Raw genomic sequence first — 21638 nt, forward strand, 5'->3', positions numbered from 1 at the left:
GCTGCAGTTTTTTAAATGTTTTTGCTTGTTAGTACTATGGATTGCATGGTAATGTCAAACCATACTAAACTGTCTGAAAATGAAGAACCCTCAGCTTAAGAAATTAAGGACATTTAGTCTTAATTATCTCAGTCATTAAAATACAAATTCTTACATTCTTCTGTTGACGTGTTCATAGACAGTTATAATAACTGCATCATTTTAAAATCCCACATATCAAAAAAAATATTCAAATCTTGTAAGGAGTAATTGTGACCAGACATTCCCTTTTGAGTGCTACATACCTCTCATCTGTCCCTATTTTGTAGAATGGTATGATTTTGTTTCAAATGTTTATCCTGTCCTTCATAACATTTTTGATTTTCTGGTAAATCAGTCATGATCAGTCAGTAATACCAGTCATTAGAGTTTTATTCCTTTTATTGTTCATAAAGGCATATCGATGGAAAACGTATTCTCTTTACTTTTCAAGTGAATTAGGGTGATATTTAAAAATTGTTCCTGATTTTATCCCCCTACTTTTTGGCTTTATCCAGAATTATTCGCCAAATAAGTTGAGAGGTGGAGTGCTGTCTCAAAACATTCAGATCTTATTTAATTCTATTGGTGTTATTTTAGCAAACCAGAAATAGGTACTTGACACTTTATGTTGCTGCATTTCTTGGAACATCTTTTGTCTTTATCAGTGTTGTTTTCCAATGGGGGGGCTGCTGTTTTTCTTGGAGGGAGGAGTATAAAATTAATGTGTTTTTTGTAGTCTCAGTAGCTCCACAGGTAGCACACACATTTTGGTGTAGAAGGGTGTGAGTTTTATCCCCATGCCAGGTACTTGGATTAATTTTCCAAAACCCACTCATGCATAAGAGAAGTGCTGCTCTCCTGGGTGTGTCACCTTTCAGATGAGACATGAGGTGGTGGTAGTTTATGTGGATGAAAAAGATCTTATGGTACTTATCAAAAAGAGTAAGGAGAGTTCCGCAGTGTCTTTGTCAAATTTCCCCCAGTCATTATGAATACCACCTTGGGTTTCCTCTGAGAAGAGGCCACTGGTCCAGTAGGACTGACTCAGTCAACCAAAAGTATAAATAAATTAAATATCTCGGTTATATGCCGTTTTTGGTTCTGCTGCTTCCCGGCTAATAGTAAAGGGTTTTTTCTGCTTTTCTTTACTTTTAAGTAATTCTTGTCTGTCAGTAACAGTGCTATAATTTTTCCTATGTTGATATTATCAGGTTTCTACTGCTTTCCTGTCCTTTGTTGCTGGTTTTCAAACGCGCTGTGACTGCCGACTGTAGAAAGGGAATTTTAATTTTCACACTAGTGTTTCTGTTTTTGCATTGCTTGGGTACCTGTATTGAAACCCTGCACATGTTTCTTTAAGCACGGTGGTGCTTCCCAGCTCTGAAACCAACTCTCCCTGTTCTTATGGGACCGTGAATCTGTTGTTCTTTAGTGTGTTGGTGCTCTGACTAATGAAAGTGGGCTTTAAACTTTGCGACAATAGGCTGTCTAAGTTTGTTATGCATACGCTGGTGTCTTGGGACTAGGTACATGCTGATTTTTTAGTATCTAAACTAAATGGTAGTAAGCCCTACTGTGGCGTGAGACATCCTTAAACTGATAAAGGCTTAGTACTCTAACACTCCATTGCTCAGGGTAATCATAACTAATTAATATTTATAACATATGTTATGTTGCTTTGAACCTAATTTGTTGAAAGGGTTATAGTAGTCTTCTGTACAGTGCTATACTTTTGAATGTACCCAGTTACGTCAAATAAGGAAGTTTTATTTCTGATAAACTGCTAATTTTTGCCTGCCACTAACACTTTGTCACCTACAATTTTTGCCCTCTCTGTACTGTGCTATATTTTTGAATTTGCTTAGCAATGTCATCTAAGGATTTTGTATTCTGTGCCATTTTTGCCTGCTACTAACACTTTGTTACCTTTAATTTTGTTTTCTCTCCCTTTATTCACCCAGCACTCCACTCTGCTAGCCCTGAACTAGTGACTGAGAATCTGTCCTGCCTGAAAGCCAAGAATACATACCTTTTACTGAACCAATTGGACTCCACCCGTACCATAAGATAGAGTAAACTCCTCTCCCTAAGACTCTAACTCTAAAGAACCTAGAAAGTATGTGTTACAATGACTGTAGTGTTATTACATTTTACCTATTTAATGCCTTGTAACTGAGGACTGCTCCCTAGCCAGGTCAGCCAGTACACTCGCTCTATTCTACCCCCTCCTCTCACACCTCATCACTTTACCCACAGGTTAACTAAGCTGCTTAGTTTTGTTCCCCTCCTCTATTCCTTGACTTTAAAGCACACTAGGAAGGCTTATTTATTTTTGTTTCTATTCTCCTTTTCTAAGGACTCGCCCTACATGTCTATCCCACTGCTCTGATCCACATATTATCTAACTGCAGGCTTGAACTTTTCTCTGTTCTCCCAGTACTGCTCACTCCTCTATTCTTACAACTTCACACTCTCCTCTGGACACATCTTTACCTTACCTCAATAGTCAGCATTTCACTGATTGTTCCTGGGGCCCTTCTCCTTCACTGGCTCTATCCGCTCCGTTAAGCCCTACGGGCTCACTCCGCTCCCCTCCCTGCCCCCTATTCCCACCCGCCCCCACTACTTCTACATTTATTCATCTAAACCACTCCCCTTCAATTAATACCAATCATAGGAGACCACACCTTAAGTTCCAGAAACTCCACACCCAATACTCACCTACACTATCCAACTTATTCATCTTAACATTCCACTACTCTCTACACTGACACTATGCCACTATTATCTACCTATCCTAAACGGAATCTCCTACTTCCATACGTCATCACACCTCTTCTTATTATACTTTATCTACTTACTTTCTATGAACACCTCCAGTACATAAACCTTTCCCACCCCACAAAGCAAACCTCCTCAACTCCCATAGCCTACACTCTTTCTCATTCAAACACACCTAGCACAATAACCTACCTATCGGCAAAATACCACAGACTAAATCACATTAAATACTATCAGCCTCAAGCCAAGAAATCTCTGTTCCTTACATGTAAACACCTACAAATCACACTTAACTACCAACTCCAATCAATAATAGATGGCGATATCCAACCTAATCCAGGTCCAAGCCCTACACTTCCTACAGTTACCCATATAGCAACCCCTACTACCACCCAATCCCTTATTAGACCTCCCAACTCACTATTAATAGCCCATCTTAATATAAGAAGCATAAATAACAAAGTTGCCCAAATACATGCTCTCATAGATGTACATTCATTTGACATCCTGTGTCTTACTGAAACTTGGCTCAAACCATCTATACAAGACAATGAATTTACTCCTCCAGGATATAGCACATTAAGACAAGATCGATTAGCTAAAAGGGAGGCGGAATAGCAATACTTTACAAGTCTGGACTACAAGTTACCTCAATTGACTCTAAGCCCCCTCCAACTAGTAATGAGGAAATACTTATCTCCAAACTCCAACTCAATAACCATAAATCTATTTATATTATTGCCGTCTATCTTCCCCCAGGGAATAACTCAAACAACCTAGAAAATATCCTGAATTGGCTATCAACCAACTATCCCCAAGAGACAATAGTACTCGGAGACTTTAATATAAATTGGAATAGCTGTACCTCAGAACAACCTCTACCCATCTTAATTTACATGGCTTTACTCAAACTATAACCTCCCCCACAAGGACCAATAAACAGAACAACACTGAAAGCACCCTAGACTGGATACTAATAAATAGACATCACCTAAGCTATAAAGTAGGAACTCTCCCTGAGGATATAAGCGACCATGCTCTAACCTTCATAATCAGAGACAAGACTGATATCCAAAATCCAATTACCTATAGAGCAGTGAGGAATAAGACAAAATTTAACCCTGATATTTTCAAAAATGAACTTAGAGCATGCAACTGGGCACCCCTTAAAAGTCTACCCCTAGAGGAAGCAGTAATCTAGTTTAACAGTAAATTTCTACACATTCTCGACCTCCACGCTCCAAAAAGGACCATTAAAATTAGAAACAAACCAGCCCCCTGGCTCTCAAAAGATACAAAACAAAAAATGCTACTTAGAAATAAAATCTGGACCTTTTGGCGTACTACCAAAAACCATGAAGATCACATCAAGTTCAGACAGTTAAGAAATAACACAAAAAAATCAATACTGTAAGATAAAAGAAAGTACTATATACAACTCCAAAATACCCAGCAAAGAAACCCCCAAAAATTTTGGGCAGGTATAAATACTCTCTTACACCCAGGTCGTACTGTCACCCCCCCACCTGTAGGTGCAGACCAGGACAATCCAAAGGAAGTAGCAAGAACCTTTAACACCTTCTTCACTGAAACCATTCAGTCTCTTTCCAACCAACTATCTCCCAATAGCTCACCTCTAACATCCCATAATACTACCTTACCTCCCCCATTTCATCTCAAACCCATCTCTACATCCCTTATCCGTACCCTTCTGCAAAAACTCAAACCTACCACCATTGCTGCCGATCTCCTTCCTGCTGAATATCTACAGAAAGCAGCAGATGCTATAGCCTACCCAGTTTCCATTCTGATTAACAGAACAATATCTGAAGGTGCAATTCCTATCACATGGGAGATTGCACATATTATCCCCCTTCATAAGGGTGGAAACTCTAGGGATCTATCCAATTACAGACCTATTGCCATACTTTCTCCTTTGGCCAAAATCATGGAGAAATGCATTCATATGCAACTGTTAAAACACCTTATAGACAACAACTTGCTAGCTAGCTGCCAACACGGTTTCAGGCCATTTCACAGTACTACTACTGCCCTTTTATCCTTCTCCAACTGTATAAATAAAACCGCAATAACAACACTCTATCCTCAGCCCTCTTTATTGATCTCTCCAAAGCCTTGACATGGTTAACCACAAACTTCTCATTAACACACTGAAAAACCTGTCCCTTGATACTCTTTCTATACAATGGTTTGAATCCTACTTAAGCAATAGGCAACAAGCAGTCATGTGGGGGAACAACCTATCTCCCCATCTCCCCATCTCACTAGGTGTCCCCCAAGGTTTTATACTTGGACCACTTCTATTCTCTGTCTTTATCAATGACCTGTACACTGTTATTCCTCAGGCCTCCTTAATACAATATGCTGATGACTCCACATTAATCTTCACAGCCCCAAATCCAGCAGACCTACAATCTCTTACCCAAAAAGTGTTTAACACAGTTGAGGATTGGCTACAACATCAATGTCTTATCCTAAATCCTAAAAAAAACAAACTTCTACTTTTTACTCCCACCCATAGACACACACCTCTAAACTTTACTGTCACTTCTAACAATGGAACTATTATATCCCCTGACTCTAACACAAAACTCCTAGGGGTACTAATTGACAATAACCTTAACTTTGAGGCCCACATAAACAATACCATAAAACAGTTAACAAAAACTAGGCTCACTATATAGAATCAAATCCTTTCTTACCCCACTAGCTAGATCTACTATTGCCCAGACCCACTTAATCTCTACCCTCCTCTATGCCTCCCCTATTTATACTAACCTCTCAAAAACCAATATGAACAAACTAGTAGTCTCCTACAACAATATTGCAAGATTTGCAACTGGCTCTACATTTAGGACCCACCACTGTATTAATTATAAAAATCTTGGATGGCTAGAGTTACCCAACCTACTTCTACTTAATCAATTAATAATTGCCTATAAAATCCTGTATCAGCCTAGTAACACACCAATTCTTACCAACCTTATCACTCCCTACAGTAACCTTAATACCCTGCGCTCAGCTACTAAAATGCTAGTACTAACACACATAGCCAACAACAAGGCAGGGGACTGTCTATTTTCTAACACCGTTGGTAAAACCTGGAACTCTCTTCCCAGCGACCTAACCTCACTACCATCACTTACACAATTCAAAATCAGGCTTAAATCCTACCTTAAAACACATTGGCTATGCACCTGTCTTAACCCAGACTAACAACTCTTGTCTTCTCACTAAATTTCTACATCTTAATGTCTGCATAATCTACCTGCATACTGGAATCCAGAAGCTGAACCTGTCTTTCAACTAATTTGGACTCTCTCTTATATCTTATATCTCTCTTTGTCACTCTAGTATCTTATGTTAACACACCTCTTTCTAGCATGTTCCTGTACTGTACTTATTTACTTATTTTTTACCCAACTATTTATTTCAATATGTTCTTTTTTGCATAAAATAGCTTAACTGTATATAGTACTTCTATTTGTTAAACTTTGAATTTATTTACTGTTTTTATTTGATTAACGTCAAACATTGTTTTGTACTCTTGAGGAGCTTTTCTCCCCGGGCCTCTGCTGAAAATGGATATGTATCCAGCTGGACTAGCCCGGTCAACAAATGTAAAATAAAAATAAATAAAAAATTTAATGATATCTCTGTACTCTATTTTATTACAGCAGGACTATTAAGTGGTTATGGCTATTGTAAGCCTATCCTAGCAATCAAGCTGTTGCTCCAAAGTGATCTAAGAGTTTTTTCCCTCAGAATACACTTCACGCTCACTTTATGCGTTACATGCTAGACATAAAGAAATCATTTTTTTTTTGTTTTCACTTCTGTGTAAATGCAATGGCAATAGTGGAAGTCACAGACATCTTGCACATCTTCTGGAACATATTTTTCATTTTTACTTTTTTTATTTAAATTATACTGACTTGTGTTCTCAGAACAGCTTTTAACTCTAACAGTAGTTGCAAAGGCTCAGCAAAATAAACTAACTGAAGTACATATTTTAAGCTTCCAATTTTTAGTCCAAATGCTGACAGATGCTTCTACCATATTCTTTGTGAGGTGTCAAAATATCATTATAATCCAGGCGCAGTTAACTAGCCACTTTATTTCAAATAACTTTTAACAGGCATATAAACTACTTTGCTATTCACCAGTATCTTCAGTAGGAAGATGTTTTATGTTGAACATTGGCAAAATGTATTGTTTGTTTTAAAAAAAAAATACGCAGCACAGAACAAAATAAATCTGACTTTCTGTTCTTCATTTAGGTTAATTATATTTCCCCTTTCTACTGAGCACAAAATGTGTTTGCACATGACATTTTCACACCTGTGTTGTATTGGTAACTACACCATTGACTTGTTACACCATAGCATACTAACACTTCATCCAAACCTTAATCCTTGAGACTGAGGAATTAGTATTTTTTCTGTGTTGTGAACATTGCTATCATTTGTAAGATTATAGCATTTAGTTTGTGTGTGTGTGTGTGTGTGTGTGTGTGTGTGTGTGTGTGTGTGTGTGTGTGTGTGTGTGTGTGTGTGTGTGCGTGTGTCTGTAGGGAAATGGTCTTTTATTTTTAACAGTGAGTTATGGATGAGTTCCCATACATCGTGTTTTCTATACTTTATTTTTATGATTTTTTTTTCACATGCACTATATGCCCCACCAGCTAGCTACTATAACCCTATTGTTTCCTGACAAGAAAAGGAACCTGGAGCTGCCCACTCTGAGGACCAATGACACAGGTGATTAAGGAACAAATCTAGAAGATGCTTCAGCAAAATAAAAATAGTTTTACACTTTCTTACAGCTAAAGTTCTAGGCCTAATAACAACAAACACTTACATGCATACATACACACATACGTAAATACATAAATAAACAAGGGTTCTGTCCCCTTTTGCAGACATTAAACGAAAAGTCTCTGCCCCTTTTCACTGACAGTAAAGGCTCAAGGGGTGCAGTCAGGTACAATAATAAGTTCAAACAGGGTTAAACAAATTCTACTAATCTGTGTAACCTAAAACCATGCACACTAATGGTACCTTGCTAGAATTTTGAAAGCTTAGAAGTTGAAAGCTATGCTTCCTTATACTAGTTTAAAATCTGTCATTTGTAAAACCAGAGATTTTTGCTTAGCTCAGGTCTACCCCACCATGGTGACTCAGGGAGTATAATCTTTATTGCCTGGGTATGTCTAGAAGCTCAGGCCATAAAAGGTCTCTGCTAAAATACCCTCCTGATACTATCCACTCCTGCAGTGTTTCTCATAATCCCCCTAACATAGTCGCAGGGGACAAGCAATAGTTGTGGAAAACAGGACACATCTGCATCTTTGTAACACCAACCGCATTAAGCATATGATACCATCTCAGGTACCTGCCACTGCCATTCTTGCATTTCTTTAATCTTCTCTGGGCTACAGCCTTTGTCTGCACCATGACTTGGGCAAGTTTGCCATTTTGTGGCTGGATTGTAAAGTAATACTTGTCACTGGGATCATGTTAATGCACTGCTGCTGTTGGTAGTGAGGGATAAGCTCGAGGTATTGCTAACCTGCTGAGGCCTGCATTATCAGTCTTCTCTCAGTCCTTAAGAGCTTCTTGTGATTTATTACCATCTCCATCAGCTCCATTCAACTGAAGTAAGAACACTAGGGATTACCAGGATAATTTGGAAACCTCAGGAAGGCAGTCATATTAATATCATGTCCCTGTCATGTGGTATCCACTGTGTTACTAGATGCAGCTATGACCCGTTAATAGGTTTTCCTAAAACATCTGTTTAGAAACCTCTACTTACACACCTGATTATCAGAATTGGTTTAAATTAATTATGTCATTTGATGTACAGTGTTTAGATATAAACACTCAGGTTAAATGAACTTAAACTTAGTAGGGATGTAGTGGCATATAGATGTATACTGAGTCAGTATTTAACAGTCTGGAATTTAAGAATTAAATATCAGTGCACAGAGATTGGTCAAGGAGAAGTGACTGTGAGGGGGAGGGGAGGAATAGAAGAGAAAGCAGTAAGAATAGTAAAGTTAGAGCATGAAATGAATGTAGTTTGATGAAAGGTTATAACATTTATTTATCTGAATCTGTTAACTAGGACAGAGCATTGATCACAAATGACTATTTTCAATTTCAGCCCAGGAAATCATTCATGTTGGACAATTACAGGGACATATTGCAAGTGGTATAGTTGTATGCAATTATTTAAGCAATAATCCATGAATGGGTATGGGTTTCACAGGATTTACTCATGGTTGATGTGGTTTGGTCATGAGGGCAAAGCCTGAGTGATTAAACAAAGCCATCTATAAGTAAATCCTGTCAAACCCACATCCAGGAGTGGGTTATTGCTATTATACAATGACATTATTTAAGAAAGAAACTACTTACCTTTTTAAAATAATGCCATTGTTCAAATGGACTTTAGCGTTGTTCATCCAACTCCTGGTAGTGTGAGGCATGTAGGGTGTGTACTATGCATTCACTAAGCCTGTAAGTGCTTTTTAGTACACAAAAGTTTCTGTTTTTTTTTTTTTAAGTATTCGGTAGTTCTTCTTGTATCTTCTGTGCAGCATCTGACACTGTGAAGTTCAGGAGGTGCCTTCTGTGTTCAGTGTGTGGGTGCTTACAGCATTGAAAGCTGTGAGATGTTTTTCTTAATTTTTTTTTTTAGGTGCATTATGCTGTGTCAGGAAGCAGCAATACAGGATAGTGTATTATGCGTTTTTTTTAAATAGTTACAGTCTATGATAAGCAGTCTCGAGAAACTGGATTGCAAGATGGACTTGTTTCTGTTGGGATCCCTCAGTTTACAATGGGGACACTGATGGTTCTGTCCAATCATTGTGCACAAAGACTGTTGATTGTATAACTGAGATTATAACTATAACATGATTAAAAACAACAAGGTATACTATTATAGCCATTCCATGGTTAAAAACACCGAACCAAACCAAAAGTGCACCACTCAATACTGCTGACATGTAAACCTGCAGTTTCCCAGTTCCAGAAAGGTTATCTTGCATAGACCTGTCTCTTCGATATGCTAAAATTCTGTATCTGGTGGTGCACTTTTGTTTGGGTCAGTGTTGCGCTACTCTGCTCATTGTTTTGGTGCACCATGGTTAAAAACAACAGGACATCAGATATGGTCCTGAAGTGTCACAACAGAGGAAATGAGCATACAGTAACAATTTACATTAAGAAGGAACTGGACAATAACAAGGTGCTCTTTGTTCCTACCTACGCTTCTACATCAAAAGTGTTTGCTTATATACAAACCAATAGGAACATAATGAAATCAGACAGAGTTTTGTGTAAGTTTATATCGTTGGCTGTTTATGGTGGTCCTGACAATTTCAACACAAAGTTAGTTATAGTCATCAGAGTACAAGTGTTTCAGTGAGTCATCCAAGAGAACCTTTTCCAGATGACACATTTACTGAAAACTGTGTAAGTTATCCCAAATCTAGCTTTGTAATTATTTGTTTGCATTTTGTAGTTAATTAATGCATTTCTAAAGTGGCTCATTAAATTCATCCAGTATTTAAATGAAGTTTGGAGTTGTTTCACATATCCCTTTGAAGGTATTTCCCAAGGTAGTCGGGGTATTTGATGAATCTGATATAAATCTGTATGTCATTATTTCTTCTTTTTCTGGTTTTTTTTTTCTAGTTATTTTTTACCATATGCCCATTTCTTGTATAGACGTGTGTGTTGTTTCTGGAATACATATAGCCATTTAAGAAATTCATTTCAGTGCCAACTATTTTTTTCTGTAAGTGAATTCAAGGCTGCCATAATCATGTTACAATGGGTATTATCTCATTACTCTGTTAATATTTTTGTGGGGTACAAATCTTAACTCCACTTGCAATGGTAATTCCTAACAAGCATAGTCTTTGTACTGTCCTATATTTCAATTTCCCATCTTAGATGATACTTCAATTTATTTCCTTTTTTCTTTTACATTTGTTTACTGGTTGTATGAACTGGCCAGATAACCATTTCTGCTGCAACCTATACCAGATGGCAGAACAGTAAAGCAGAACAGCATACCTGTTGCATATTCACAAAACAAATTGAACAGTGTATGGCAAAATAAATTTACAATATTTAAACATTCAGTTGTAGTGCAGTGCAAAATCTCTAGTAGCACATTACACAGATTGCAGGATACTTACTTTAATTTGATGAAGGTCACATAATATACTTTATGTGTTTTTGCATTCTTGTCTGAAGGTCAATAGGAGTGGAGTTTTGCAGGTAAGGTGGTTGCATTAAGATGGGCAGCTAAAGCATCTACATAGTATAGAGCTGAGCAGATGACATTTTAGTGATACTCTGATGAGTATTAAGTCTGGACAGTTTGTGACTTTTGTGAGCATGGGGTTCACACAGATGGTCTGATCCATGGAAGGCTATCTTAGTTGTACATGAAGGCAGGGTGGTAGGAAAGTTATTAGCAGGCATTAGTAGATTACAATGAAGTGTTCTAATGTCAGAAAGGTTTGTGAAGTTTTTTTCCTGTTTGTTGATGTTTTCAGACTGACTTTGGGCTGATAGTAGAAGAATATATTGCAAGTGTCATATTAACATGCTTAGGTTATATAGTACTGGGCGCCATAGTAGAAAACACATCTGACACAGATATCCTTCAGAAGGGTCTCACAGAAATGGATAACTGGTGCCAGAGCCACGGCCTAAAGTTAAATGCCAAAAAATGCATAGTCATACCCTTCGGGAAAAACAAGGTTACCCCTAGCTACCAAATAGGTGGCAATCCACTGAGCACAGAAGAAGTTATCAGGGACCTGGGGACCCAGGTTGATAGTAGTCTGTCATTCGACACCCATGTAGCTAAAGTAGTTAGGAAGACCTTCTACATTGCCCACCTTATCATGAAGGGATTCTCATCTAGATCAAGGGAGGTCATAGTCTCCCTTTACTCATCACTCATCAGACCAATGATTGAGTACAATGCCCCATTCGGAATGTATCTGACCCGACACTTGCAGCAGCTGGAGAGGCCACAAAAGTTCCTCACCAAAAGGATAAAGGGTCTCAAAAATCTGTCCTATGCTGCCCGACTGAAAGAACTCCAGCTCTATTCAGTCGCCACCGCTTGCTCAGAGGTGACCTTTGCCTAACATACAAGGCCATGTCAAACCCAGATTTGATGAATATGCTTCACCTCAAAAATCTAGATCCATCAGAGCCACAAGGGCGGAGACTTAAACCTTGACACGGCTATTAATAGGATGTGCTGGAGGGATAGATTCATCACCCAAAGACTCCCTATGCTGTGGAACAAAATCCCGGTACATGTGAGGCAGAGCACCTCGCTGGCCTTGTTCAAGAGAAATCTTGACCAATGGATGGGAGATCGCAGATATACCCCAGGGATTACCTCAGTGTCACTGCTCGACAGAGGCACAGCAAAATAATGGGTATAGTTCCCCATACTAAAGGGGTGGCGTAAGCCACAAAACGATGGGCTAGGCTTGTAAATGCCCTCGGGCAGATAGCCTAGTATGAACCTATGAACCTATGAACCTATGAACCTTGTTTCTGTGGAGAGTAGGCTGGAAATTTGATAAGTGAGTTTGACCTGAGATTTGTCAGTGGCACAGTGTGTAGTTTGAAAGAACAGAGGGCTGTAGTTATAGCATACCTCTCAACCTGTTAGAGCTAGACATCCAGACAAAGACACAAGTAATGGAGGACAAAGGCCTAAAAATAGGGACATTTTTTAAATATTTCTCTTACAAGCTTAGAAAGTTGATAGAATAACGGGTTATGCATTAGCATGGATTTTCTGTAGGATATGAAGTCTGAAACTCAAATGTGTGCCATTATTTTCTGATATCAGTCCTAAATGATTTGCCAGAAAATCACAATTTTATGAGAAACAGACCAAAGATATGAGGCAAAAGTCTGGACATTCAGTGAAAATTTGTACAGTTGACAGGTATGAGTTCTAGTCAGTGGCATTTAAATGAGTGAATTGGTGAGATGAGAATACCAAGAGACTCAAAGATTGTTAGAAATTGGTTGCTACTTAGCTTCTGGGTAACACCAAGTGGTGGTCAACAAACTATAGTTGTGTCCTTTTCCAAGAATGTAGGTGACTGCATTAACGACATGTTTTTATCTTGTCTCTTAAGGGAGACATATTCTGTATATATATTATAATCATCTTTCCATTCCATAGCTGCTGTCCTCAGAAATTGATCTCAAATAAGCAATTCACGATTCCTTTGATTTCTTTCACACTAGCTGACACATCAATATCATTTAAAGGGGTCAATTAACTAGAAATTACAAGACAAGGTGAAAAGGGTACTGTCACCCCATGTTATTCCTCTTTTTTGATGTGTATATAAAAGAATAATACATTGTTGTGTGGTATGTCCACTTCAACAGTTTTTTTTTCAAACCACAGTTGGAACCATGTGTTGAAAATAAACTGTTGGCATGGACACACTGAACTACATGGGTTTATTGTTTTATAGCTGTTTGTATCCAGTTGTCACTTGATATCTCAGAACTTACTTGGTGGATTTTGATGTGTATAAACTATAGCTAGAGAAGTTTGAAGAGACACTGCCATCTAGAGAATGCTATTAAGGAAAAAAGTTACAAATTTTATTTTACTAGATGTTGACAATCAGAGATCTTAGCTTTGCTGTCATGGTGACACAGAGGGGCAACTACTTTATGTAACACTGAATACAGGGTTTTAGAAATAAAAATCTAGCTCTGGATATTCAAGAAACCTACAACTGTTTTGACATCATCTTGTTTCTAACATTATATTTTAAAAACTGAAAATGGGACTCAAGTTTTCTGGAAATAAACTCATTTTAGCTAGTTGTTTTAACTTTTTCTTCATTCCAATAAAAATGCTAACAAAAACTCAAACATCCAACTAGGCAATCCTCATACATGGTGCTTTTTCACTGTCCAATGGTGAGAACCCAGTTTCACTATTTCCTCTTTTAACCACATTTATACATCATTAATGGCCCAAAACTATTGGCTACAACCTGAAATCCATTCTTCCATGTTTTACACACTTGTATGGTTTATTTCAGAGTTAAAAACAAGTAAGTTAAAGTGAATACTTTCTAGGACAAAGGAAAGAAAATATGAACATCAATAAGAAAAACAGAAAATGAAACAAACCAAAAATGCAAAGAATAAACAACTTTTGTACAAGTTTGATTGCTGGTGATTAATACAGACTTTGAAAGGCTTTGGAAATGTCACTCTAAACAGCTCTTCTAATCTTACAAACCTAATACTGTTTTACGAAACAAAGGGAGGGGAATTTTAAGCTAGCTTGTCTTATTTGCTATCCCCAAGTTATGTTTAACACTTGTCATTCACCATTTTAGTCAGCCACTGCACCCACCTATTCCTCATTTTTTATTCTTCAGTGCATCACCCATCATCCCCAATTCAAGAATATACACTATTGTGTTACCACTTCTTCTATCCAAAGGGAACCCTCATGGTTCCACCTTCTTGCTACAGCTTTCTTGGCTGCTACTATTACACTTAATAATAACTTATCATATCTGGTTTGAGACTTATTATGCTTGGCTTTCCAATCCTTGAAAAAACAGGTGTTTAGTTAAAATTCATTCTGGGCTTGCTATGTTTTGTACTAGATTTTGCAAATCAGATCTAAACTTGGCTAAATGATCACATCCCTAGAAAATGTGTAGCCAATCTCTGTCTTGCAGATTTTAACACCTTCAACAAGTATTCTGCACATTGCGAAACATCCTCTGTAGTCTTTTTGGAGTATAGAAATACTTGTACAAGCATTGCCAAAAAAAATCTAAATTTCCTAGACTATAAAGCCTTCTCGGGTAGTAACCACATCTCTGCATTAACCATCTACTGGTTCTCTTAAGATCATTGTTTTTATCTTCCTCTTTATCTAGCTAAGCTGATCTATGTGAATCTGGTATGTGCAATTCTTTCGTTAAGTTCCCTGCCTCAGAAGTGTTATCCACTTAACTGATATAATTCATTTGTTGAAATTGTTTCCATTTTATTTTACCTAATTCCTGAAAAAAAGTTCTTCAGAATCACTTTGAAACTCTTCTTGTAATCTGCAATCTTTCTTGCATTTCTCCCATCCATTTGCTTCCCCTTTTTGAATTAGTTAGACCTAATATTTCCGTCTACTTCATTTCTTTTCCTACCTCCTTGATTTTGTTTTTGTTTGGATGCTGATCTTGTTTTCTATATAGACAACAGGTCTATTAACCAGTTTTGGGTTTTGACTCTTTTCCAGATCTTACTGCCTCTTGCCTAATCCCTAATTGGGAGTTGGTATAATATTTTAAGGTATTTACCTCACAGACACAAGGTACAGGGTTTGATTCTCACCTTTGAGGGAATTTGACTAAGCTCAAAATGGCCCACAAGCACTACCAGCCTAGTTCCACCCCTGATTAGACTTCTACAGTGGCACTTGATTATATACTATGTCCTCTAGATTGCATAGCTGAATAGGCAGAGGGTTCTAATCTCACAGCAGTCAACTTGTGTGTATGTGATGGTAGGTCCATAGCATCAGTGGAGGATTAATTCAACAGCTGTGCTCATTTGACTCCCACTCGTGACAGATGTCTGGGGTGGAAGGTTGGCATAATGATTAAGGTCTTCACCTTATAGACACAATGTACAGGGTTTAATTCTGAGCTTTATGGTGGCAAGGCTCAAAATGACCCATCAGGGTAGTTAGCCTAGTATTCATTTTATGAACCTAATGACATCAGATGTCTTATTCTTTCCTTATCACTTTGCCAAAAAGCTTCCTGTATATCTTTTTTCCCCAGCCATGTTTCTCTCTCTCTCTTTCAACATTTCCTTCCACAATATTGCATAATTCCCATCCTGACATTGCCCAAACCTTAACAAATGTATAACTTCCAGGTATCTACCCAAGTCTGGGGCTCTGAATCCCCTGTTTGTCTACCCTTTATCTTTTATTTATTTATTTATTTTACATTTGTTGACTGGGCTAGTCTAGCTGGAGACATGTCCATTTTCAGTAGAGGCCCAGGGAGAAAAGCTCCAAGAATCATACAGAATTTTTTTACAAAAGTTAAAAACAGGAGTTATACAGATAATAGAGATAGCAATATTACAAAAAATGTTTTTTTTTTTTTCTTCTTCCTCTTCAAATAGTACAAATTGTGTAACCATGGTCATTTTGAAAGGTACAGAGTAGAATTAACATGGTCATTTTGTAAGGGACTGAGGTATGATGTAGATATATACTTGTAAGATATATACAATAATGTAGTTTATTGATACATAAAAGGTAGCTAGTAAGGAATGAGGTGGGATAAGTGAATATGAGAAGATTTAGTCAGGGTTAGTACAGGTACATAGCCAGTGATTGTTAAGGTAGAGTTTCAAATTCCTTTTGAAAAGTGAGAGAGAAGTTTGAGATGTGATTTCAGAGGGAAGTTTATTCCAAAGTTTTCCTACAGAGTTAGAGAACAAAGACTCACCTGCTGTGTTGTTGGATTTAGTAGTATTGATCAGTAGTTTGTTAGAGGAGCGTAGAGATGTGAGGTTTTTATAAGGTGTAATGAGGCTAGAGAGTACTGGAATATTGTTAGGTAGATATAGAGCCTTATGGGCTATTATAAGCTGGTGATATTGAAGCTGATTAAGAAATTCAAGCCAGTTTAATTGTTTAAGATTTAGACAGTGATGGGTTCTGTAAGGAGAGCCTGTAGCAAATCTAGCAATATTATTATAGGAAGTAGTTAGTTTCCTGATGTTGTTTTTAGAGAGATTAGTATAAATGGGAGGGGCGTAAAGCAGGGTGGATATTAGGTGGGTTCTGCTATAGCAGTCTTAGCTGCTGGTGTAAGATAAGGTTTAATTCTGTAGAGGGATCCCAGTTTTTTGTTGACTGACTTTATTGTAGTGTTTATGTGAGTATCAAAGTTTAGCTTGTTGTCTATTGTTATTCCTAGACGTTTAGTGGTAGGGTCAGGAGAGATAAGAGTACCATTGTTAGAAATGAGACTGAAAGGTAAAGATGTGGACTTTTGGGTTGGTGAGAAGAGTAGCAGTTTAGTTTTTTTGGAATTCAGAAGTAGGCAGCGTTGAGAAAACCATAGTTCAACAGTGTTGAATGCTTTTTGTGTAAGAGACTGTAGTTCAATTTGAGAAGAGGCTGAGCAGATTATGGTAAAATCGTCTGCATATTGAATGCAGGTGGAGTAAGGAATGGCTGTTTGCAGGTCATTAATGAAGATGGAAAATAAGAGTGGGCCTAATATGGATCCTTGAGGGACACCGAGAGAGATAGGAAGGTGATCGGATAGTTTATTTTTCCAGAGTACAGCCTGGTGACGATTATCAAGGTAAGATGTAAACCAGTTCAAGGCAAGAGGATCAAGTGAGAGAGTATTCAGTGTATGGAGTAGTAGTTGGTGGTTAACCATGTCAAAAGCTTTGGATAGGTCAATGAAGACTGCAGATGAAAGACAATTATTGTTACGATTATTGTTGATGCTGTTTGTGAATGATAGCAGTGCAGTGGTGGTACTATGGAAAGGTCTGAAGCCATGTTGACAGTTAGCGAGTAGGTTGTTCTGGAGAAGGTGGTTGAGTAGTTGTTTATGGATGCATTTTTCCATAATTTTTGCGATAGGGGAAAGTAGAGCTATGGGGCGAAAGTTAGAAAAGTCATTGGAGCTCCCACCTTTGTGTAGTGGGATGATGTGTGAAATTTTCCATATTGAAGGGAGAGTTCCTTCACTTATTGTTCTATTTATCAGAATAGAAATAGGGTAGGCAATGGCTTTAGCTCCTTTTTGCAAGAATTCTGCTGGGAGTTTGTCAGCTGAGGGGATGGTAGGTTTTAACTTATGTAGAAGAGAGGAAATGTAGGAGGTAGATACTGGTTGGAGGTGAAATAGAGGAGGTGGATTTGTAGAGGAAGTGGTCAGATTAGATATGTCAGGAGATAGGTGGCTAGCTAGAGTTTGGATGGTATCAGTGAAGAAAGAGTTAAAGGCATTTGCTGTTTGTGTGGGATTCTCAGGGTTAGAGACTAGTGGGTTAGGTGTTATTAATTGGCCTGGGTAAAGAAGATTATTAATAGAAGTCCAAAATTTTTTGGGCTCTTTGAGAGAGGTTTGTTGTAGCTGAAGATAATAATTCTTTTTGTCTAGAAGTATGGCTTTTTTTGTATTGTTTCTATGTTCTCTAAAGGTTTGGTGGTCTGTTGCATTCTTAGTTGTACACCATTTTGCCCAGGATTTGTTTCTAGGTTGGATTTTTTTGTTTAGTATTGTTAGTGAGCCAAGGGGCTTGTTTAGCTTTAATTCTAATAGAGCGAATTGGAGCGTGGTGATCCAGGGTGGCTAAGAATGTGGAGTTAAAGTATTCCACTGCTTCATTTAGAGGGAGATATTTTAATGGTATCCAATTATATTGTTTTAGTTCTGTTTGGAAAAGTTCTGGGTTAAATTCCTTTTTAGAGCGTATTGTTCTGAGAGTGTTAGGGAATATTATGTTGGTTTTATGTCTGATAATATATGTAGGGTGATAATAAGTATTCAATTGTATTTATTACTGCTTGGTAGTAACTTGATTAAAGTGTAGCTATCATTCTAAGTCTTTTGGATTAAGCACTTGGGCTTCAGACCAGTTGTTTTACATTAGGAAGGTTTGTGGCCTGCACTGTGGTGGCAGGACAGGTAGCTTACATCCTTCTAAGTTGGGAACTGCTGACTGAGGACTCAGTGTCTGTTATTCTAAAAGTGTATTAGTTCTGGTTTAAGCACTTGGGCTTCAGGCCAGTTATTTTACATTAAGAAGGTTCGTGGTCTGCACTCTTGTGGGAGGAGAGGCTGGACTCTGCCATTCTGAGCTGGGAATTTCTGGTTAAAGGCTTATAGTGCCTGCATGTTTCAACTGTTTCTTACTGAAATTGGTACACCTTGTTTGCTGTAGCATAGACTAGATCCAGGCCTGCTGAATCTAGCTCTGTTTGTATGCTTGTTGTTTGTTTGCTTGTTATTTCCCTGAAACGCTAATACCACCTAAAACGCGGCTTTCCAGCGCTTCTGTGGATCCCTAGTGATATCTGCATTGCTTACTGTACTCATTTCCTTGTTTCACTTAAAAGAAAGTTACTGTTTGTCATTTTTGCATTTAAGTTACCTGTAACACATTGCATTTAAGTTACCTGACACTTGCTCACTAAAGGCACTTGCTCACTAAAACAATTATATAAGTCAGCACTAAAAAATTAAAAGCACTACATTCTCACAAAGTCCTCTCGAGTACCTTGTTCCCCATTGGCCCTTTTTTTTCAATTATAAAGGAATTCCCAATACTATTCTAGCATGTCCAAAGGTCAGTTGTCAATCTTCTCTCCGGTCCAGCTGGTGAATATGGGAATCTTGAGGCAATGTTACAACTGCCTCATGTACACAGACAACCCTCTCCTCCTCCTAACAAATTCCAGCACATGTGAGAGATGCATTCATATAGCCAAACTGGAGGCTAAGCTCTCTCAACTCAGTACTGGCGTAACCAGTCAGGAGGAGAAGGAAACCACACTCAGTACAATTCCAGTCTCACATAGACCTACCACGACAGCAAACCAAACACATAAACACACAAAAACATACTTGGAGGCTCCAAATAAAAATCTGCCTAAGCAGCAGAGACCTCCAAAGCAGACACCCAAGCAACCGCTACCCCAAAACAAAACACGTGCAACACATAGCTCACAAAGCCAGTGTGCCGAACAGTCACAGCCCTTAAGGCTAAACAACACACCTGATACACTTGTAATAGGTGACTCTATCATCAGGCACACTGACGTCCCGCTCACCAGGCTGAACAAGGAGAAGGTCACGGTGAGCTGCCTGTCGGGTGCTAGGATCCGCCACATAACACAAGCACTCAGGTCACTCCAAGGCAAGTACAAATATGACTAAGTCATTGTCCATGCTGGTGTGAATGACCTGAGATGTACCTCCCTGGACTACATGAAAAGAGACATAGAGGAGCTCTCTGAGCATGTGGCCCAGGCCGGTATGACCCTGACCTTGAGTAGCATCTTACCCTCACCAAGAATAATGCCACAATATGAAGACAAGATGATCAATTTCAACAATTGGCTTAAGTATTGGTGTCATTCAAAGGGGATCCAATGCCTGTCAGCCTGGGATGACATGCACGACAAGCCACGATGCTTCGGTAGGGATGGCTTGCACCTGTCACCCCTGGGCTTTTGGATATTGGCAAAGGCTCTTGCTACCCCCATAGTGCCTTTTTTAGGCAAGGCTCAAAAGACAAACCCACCTCCATAGGTATCACAAGGGATAAGAAACTAAGAGTAATGCTACTCAACGCCAGAAGTCTAAACCTCAAGATGCACGATCAAGCTCTCCTTAGCATGGAGAACATCGATATCTGTGCAGTAACAGAAACCTGGTTCAAGGCTCCCGAGAGCACTCCAGCACTACCAGGTTATACCTCATACCATGCTTTTCGGCCCCAAAACTTTGACCGACATACAAAAGGAGGGGGAGTATCAATATTCATCAAAGATACCCACACCTCCAGGTTGGTGGCACAGCACGAAGCATCAGAGACTATCCATGTGCAACTAACAGTGGGTAAAACTGCCTTCCAGTTTATAGCCTGCTACAGACCACCCTCCCTAACCCAGGAACCTCACTCGGCCTTCCTGAGAACACTGGAAAATATGAAGGTCTCTCCAAACACCATTATATTGGGCGACTTCAACTACCCAAACATAGACTGGGAGCATTACTCTACCTCCAACACCCTAGCCCAAAGGTTCCTAGAATTTATAAACTCAAATGCTATGGAACAACTTGTTACCACTCCCACAAGAGGGGAAAACATACTGGACCTGATCATCACCAACATGGGGACTCTATGCTCCAGACCAGAAGTGTATCCCTCACTGGTAAGATCAGACCATAAACTAATCTCACTGGATATTCACATCCCGACACCACCCCCTGCCAGAAAACCACAGTGAAAAACTTCTCTAAAGCAAATTTCACACTCCTCAAAACCGAGGTGGAATCCTTCAAAGCCCCCGGGCCTGTGGAAAATACGGCCCAGACCGCAGAATCCTTTATAAACGCATTCTATGAACACCTTCAGGAATGCATGGATCATGCAATCCCAAATAAAACCAAGACCCAATCCTCCAAAGGCAGACGTCCTATCTGGTGAACCCCAGCCATAAACAAACTATACGATAGAAGGAGGAAGCTACTAAATGATAGAGCAAAATTCCAAAAAGGGAAGGCATCTCTGATCAGTATTAGCAAAAAACTACGGGCACTCATAAAATTGTCTAAGGCCAGCTTCAAGAGAAAAATCGCACAGGACACTAAGGATAATCACAAGGCTTTCTTTAGTTATGTTAGGAACCTGGGTGGTAATTCCCAGATATGCTCAGAATTAGTCCAAAATGACAAAAAATACACCGAACCCACAGACATTGCCAACATCCTAGCTGACAGGTTCAGCGCAAACTTCTCCCTCCCCTCCCCACCAAAAGGGCAAATATCTATCCCAGCAGAGTGCTGCCCCCCTGACATCTCAGATGCTCAGGTAAGAGCCGCCCTCTCTAAAGCAAAAAACACAGCATCAATGGGACCAGACGGTGTCCCGGGCTGCGTCCTACATGAACTCCAAGAAGAGCTAAACCCAAACATATAACTACTGTTCAATCTCAGC

The sequence above is a fragment of the Protopterus annectens genome, chromosome 1.part0 (genome assembly GCF_019279795.1).
Source record: "Protopterus annectens isolate FY-2018-M chromosome 1.part0, PAN1.0, whole genome shotgun sequence".
In the NCBI taxonomy this organism is placed as follows: domain Eukaryota; kingdom Metazoa; phylum Chordata; order Ceratodontiformes; family Protopteridae; genus Protopterus; species Protopterus annectens.